Here is a 5,328-nt window from a genome sequence, read left to right as displayed (position 1 = left end):
CCTAACCCATAGGTGTAACCTTTCGCTCAATACTCTAGAATCGACAATTGAAGCATCTGAGGCTGCATTAATCGGGGATACACGACAGAAGGCGTTGTTTTATTTACAAACTTCACCTTCAACAAGCGTAGATTTATTTCCATAATTTTTTTCTTCCTATCCCGAATAATGTTGTCTTTCTCTTAAGACTGAGAGCGGTAAAAATAAAAAAAATAATCAAATCGCACCATCTCTGTAATAGGTGAATGCCTCTTTTTCTCCCGAAGTTGTCGGAATTATTCGTAATAAGATATTGGCTACAATTGAAAAGGTTTTATCAATAAAATTTCCATTTATCCCAGATCTAGACATAGGTGTATTAATCCATTCTATAATTTATTTTAATTCCCTTTCGTGAGAAAACGATCCCACAAACAAAGGAATTGTGCAGTACGAAATAACATAAAAATGGATTCATTAAAAAGGAAGACCTTTTACTCAAATTGTTTCTTTTTGACAGGAATCAATAAAAAAAATCCGGGGGCGGTTCATGAATTTGGAATAAATTTATGGGTTAAGAAGTTGGAGTAAAGAGTTGTTGTTGAAAAATCTAAAATTGGAAAGAAATTTTATAATTTTTATGAAAATTGAATAATAGTGTAAACTAAATAGAATCATGATTTAAAGGTATCCATTAAACACAGTCTAAAAAAAATATATCGATCATTGGATTCGTTTCAATTGAGTGATTTAATCCGGTATAAATATTAGAAAGGGCGAAAACACCATCTTCGCAAACATGAATAGATATATATCCTTATTTTACAATTTTTCCCAAAAAGGATTTATCTTTATCCCCAGCCTCGGAGGAAGGATTTTTCTTTGATGAAAAGTTTTCTATTTTTAGAGTTAAAATTGAATGTACATAATACCTATCCAAAATAATATGAATGACTCACTATTCACTCGGTTTTTGGGCCATAATCATTATGTAGGAGAGATGGCCGAGTGGTTCAAGGCGTAGCATTGGAACTGCTATGTAGACTTTTGTTTACCGAGGGTTCGAATCCCTCTCTTTCCGTACTCGTCAACTAATTCACCAATGTTACTGACTGCAATGCATCAAATAAGAATGGATACTCCAACAGTTAGACCTTTCTTTGATATAGATTATCTATTCCTACCCCGAATTTCTGTGGTACGAAAAATACTGGACAAAATCGACAAGGAATGAAAATACCCTACCGATCTATGATACATGAATAAGAGAAAAATCCCCAGATGAAACCCCTTACCTTACTTACCCCGGGTCCCTTTACTTAAGCCAAAATGAAGGGGGCAAAATTGCCCGAACCCTTGTTATTTTAGTTATGGTTAAGTCTGACGAGAGTAATATTCTACAACTAGCAATTCGTTTATTTTCAAACCGACCCATTTACTATCTATTATTTGATTGACTAATCCTTCATATTGGAATGGGTGAAGAGTCAAATGTTTTGGTAATTCCTCACGGGGGGGTGAATCAAGATAATTTTGAATCAGAGCCCTGGATTTTTGCTCATCCCTCACTGTAATAATATCTCGGGGTTTGCAGCGATAACTTGGTATATCTACTATACGACCATTAACTAAAATATGTCTGTGGTTAACTAATTGGCGGGCTTGAGGAATAGTCGAAGCCATACCTAATCGAAAAAGGATGTTATCTAAACGCATTTCAAGTAATTGTAGTAAAACCTGACCTGTTGACCCTTTGGCTTTTCCAGCGATCCGAACGTATTTAAGTAATTGTTGTTCTGTAAGACCATAATGAAAGCGCAATTTTTGTTTTTCTTCTAAACGAATACGATATTGAGATTTTTTGCCGGGGCGTGATTGGTTTCTAAGATCGCTTCCGGCTCTAGGCTTTTTACTAGTTAGCCCCGGTAAAGCCCCCAGACGACGGATTTTTTTGAAACGAGGTCCTCTGTAACGCGACATAAAGACTCCTTATTTTTTATGAAATTTCATAAAACAAAATTAAAACTAAACTAAAATATGATAAATTAAGCGAAATTTACTGAAGTATTACAAAGAATAAATAATTAGAGGAATTGTATCAATATCCGTACCTTATTGTATATAAATAATTGTATTATATAAATAAAAAGAATTTAAAATAAATAAATAAAAAGAATTTAAAATAATAAAAATTTAGGGTTCTTTTCTTATCTTAATTGATTTGTTCTACAGAGACCGAACTCCTCCAATCCAATTTTTATTCATAATTGGAAGTTCCTACGAAATAATAGAAATAGATCAGTGACCCTTGGGAAAAGGGAAAGAAGTTTTTCACTTTGATTTCACATTATCAATTAAATTATGTAAAAAATCAAACAAATGGAGAAAAGCCGGCTATCGGAATCGAACCGATGACCATCGCATTACAAATGCGATGCTCTAACCTCTGAGCTAAGCGGGCTCGCATAACATAAATTGTACACATATACTAATTTAGTAAACTACTGAGATATTAATTGTTCATTCTTAGCTATTTCATAAGAAATATTATTTATATAAAAATAAATATATAAAATATATATATATTAAAGAATATTTCCAAAAATATTGGATATTTGAATATTAAATTTCGATCTATTTCTCAAATATATGTTTATCGATAATTAATATCTTAATTAGCTTAATTAAATAGTAAGATTTTTTTTTACTATTCTATAGTACTATGTTTTTTTGATATTTTATTATATTTCATATATATTATATATGAAATATATTTTAATTTTTTTATATATTTTATTTAGAATTATCTTCTAATTATAAATTAACGGAATGATTGTTTATAGCCATTTTATTAGTTATGGCTAGTAATTAAATTTTAAATTAATAATACTCAAATTTTCCTTTTTTGTTATGTTATAGAGGGTCTGCCCTAAGAAAAGGATAAGAATAAAATGAAAGATAAAAGTGTAATTCAGATCATAATGAAACACTCCTCTGGTTTCATTCGAAAAGGCGAAAGCTAAGATGAAAAAAAAAAAAAAAAAGAATCGACCGTTCAAGTATTCAAAATTGCACGGATAGAAATAGGGGCATATCTAAGTATAATAAATATATTATATATAGTATAATATATATGTTATGCGGTATATATCTATATTGAATTTCTGATATAGAAATGTGATATAGAAATGATAGAATCATTTCTGATTGGACCAAATACTGGTCTCCGATAGAGATCAAAGAAAATAGACAAGAAATCAAATAGTAGAAAACACTTTTCAATATAGGAACCGGTATATAATGAATTCAACGGTTCCAGCATAATATAAATGAAAGAAAAAAGGGTGACGGCATCATAATGTGATCCTAATCACATCACAAAACAAAAAAGGGGATATGGCGAAATTGGTAGACGCTACGGACTTAATTGGATTGAGCCTTGGTATGGAAACCTACCAAGTGAGAACTTTCAAATTCAGAGAAACCCTGGAATTAAAAATGGGCGATCCTGAGCCAAATCCTGTTTTATTAAAACAAACAAGGGTTTCATAAACCGAGAATAAAAAAGGATAGGTGCAGAGACTCAATGGAAGCTGTTCTAACAAATGGAGTTGGCTGCATTGTGTTAGTAAAGGAATCCTTACATCGAAACTTCCGAAAGGATGAAGGATAAACCTATATGCATACGTATAGTACTGCAATACTATCTCCAAATGATTAATGACGGCTCGAATCTGTATTTTTTTATATTTATATGAAAAACGAAAGAATTGTTGTGAATCAATTAAAAATTGAAAAAAGAATCGAATATCCATTGATCAAATCATTCACTCCATCATAGTCTGATAGATCTTTTTAAGAATTGATTAATCGGACGAGAATAAAGATAGAGTCCCATTATACATGTCAATATCGACAACAATGAAATTTATAGTAAGAGGAAAATCCGTCGACTTTAGAAATCGTGAGGGTTCAAGTCCCTCTATCCCCAAAACGAAACGGTTGACTCCCTAATTATTTATCTTTTATCATTTTGTTAGCGATTCAAAATTCGTTATGTTTCTCATTCATTCTACTCTTTCACAAACGGATCTGAGCGGAAATTTTTTTCTTATCACAAGCCTCGTGTGTTATATATATGATACACGTACAAACGAACATCTTTGAGCAAGGAATCCCCATTAAAAATTTAATTTGAATAATTAACAATATATATCATTACTTGTACTGAAACTTAGAATTTTTTTTGAAGATCCAAGAAATTCTATACAGGGCCTGTATAATACTTTGTAATACTTTTTTCGTTTTTCTAATTGACATAGACCCAAGTCCTATATTAAAATAAAATGAGGATGATGCGATGTGTCGTGACTGGTCGGGATAGCTCAGCTGGTAGAGCAGAGGACTGAAAATCCTCGTGTCACCAGTTCAAATCTGGTTCCTGGCACATGAGTAATTTTTATGAGTATACATTCTACAAATTAATTGATATGGGTCGACATACATATTCATTATATAGTATAGATCTAGTATAGATCATGTAGATCATGATACATATTTATCCATCTAAATGTCGGAGATATACCCCTTAATATTTATATATTAATATATATATCATATGTATATATAATATGTATATATAGTATACAAAAGAATTTTATTTTGTTCCCTCTTGTTTTTTTATTTGTCCATACTGTGTCTCCTCTCGTTCAAAAAGAACGTTAATACTTCATACATATTCGAAAGAGTAAATCAGTTAGTTGAAAGACAAAAAAGTATAGTCTAGGGGAATTGAGGGGTGGGAATAGCCAAAATGCATCTCAGATACAGTACAAATAGAATATGATCTTTTTTCATTTCCTTATATATATATTTTTTTCATATTATATTTCTGCATTTCCTCCTATCTTACTTTCTATAGCCCATCTAAGTGATGTGCGCGGTACATAGTTCATGATGCGGAACTCTTTTAGTTTCATCCTATTGGCTCGGCTCATTCGAAAAAGTATCTTCAAAATTTTAGAATCTCAATGAATCCTCTAATTTTTTTAGTATTTTTTTTAGCTCACCCAATAAAATAAATAAAAAATAATATGTGAATGAAACTTCAATTACCATGTTTGATCTCTAAGAGAATGTACAAAATTTTTTTTAATATCTGGAGAAGTGAAGATTATTTTCTGATTATTCAATAAGCATCTTGTATTTCATAAAAATTAGGGGCAATATAATCCTTACGTAAAGGCCATCCTATCCAACTTTCAGGCATTAAGATACGTTTCAGGCGTGGATGATTATCATAAAAGATTCCCAACATATCATAGGATTCCCTTTCTTGAAAATCCGCAC

General features: G+C 31.2%; 3 non-coding genes across 3 annotated transcripts; 2 read left to right on the top strand and 1 right to left on the bottom strand.

Annotated features, from left to right (window-relative positions):
- Positions 1-973: 973 nt before the first annotated feature.
- TRNAS-GGA lies at positions 974-1,060 on the top strand. Its single transcript has one exon. It is a non-coding gene; the product is annotated as a tRNA-Ser (tRNA).
- A 1,307-nt stretch (positions 1,061-2,367) lies between these two features.
- TRNAT-UGU lies at positions 2,368-2,440 on the bottom strand. The gene has a single exon. It is a non-coding gene; the product is annotated as a tRNA-Thr (tRNA).
- A 1,913-nt stretch (positions 2,441-4,353) lies between these two features.
- On the top strand, positions 4,354-4,426 carry TRNAF-GAA. Its single transcript has one exon. It is a non-coding gene; the product is annotated as a tRNA-Phe (tRNA).
- Positions 4,427-5,328: the final 902 nt, after the last annotated feature.

This window comes from Prunus dulcis, unplaced genomic scaffold (genome assembly GCF_902201215.1).
Source record: "Prunus dulcis unplaced genomic scaffold, ALMONDv2, whole genome shotgun sequence".
In the NCBI taxonomy this organism is placed as follows: domain Eukaryota; kingdom Viridiplantae; phylum Streptophyta; class Magnoliopsida; order Rosales; family Rosaceae; genus Prunus; species Prunus dulcis.
The sequence above is the reverse complement of the archived record's forward strand: the minus strand, read 5'-3'. Positions and strand labels throughout refer to the sequence as shown.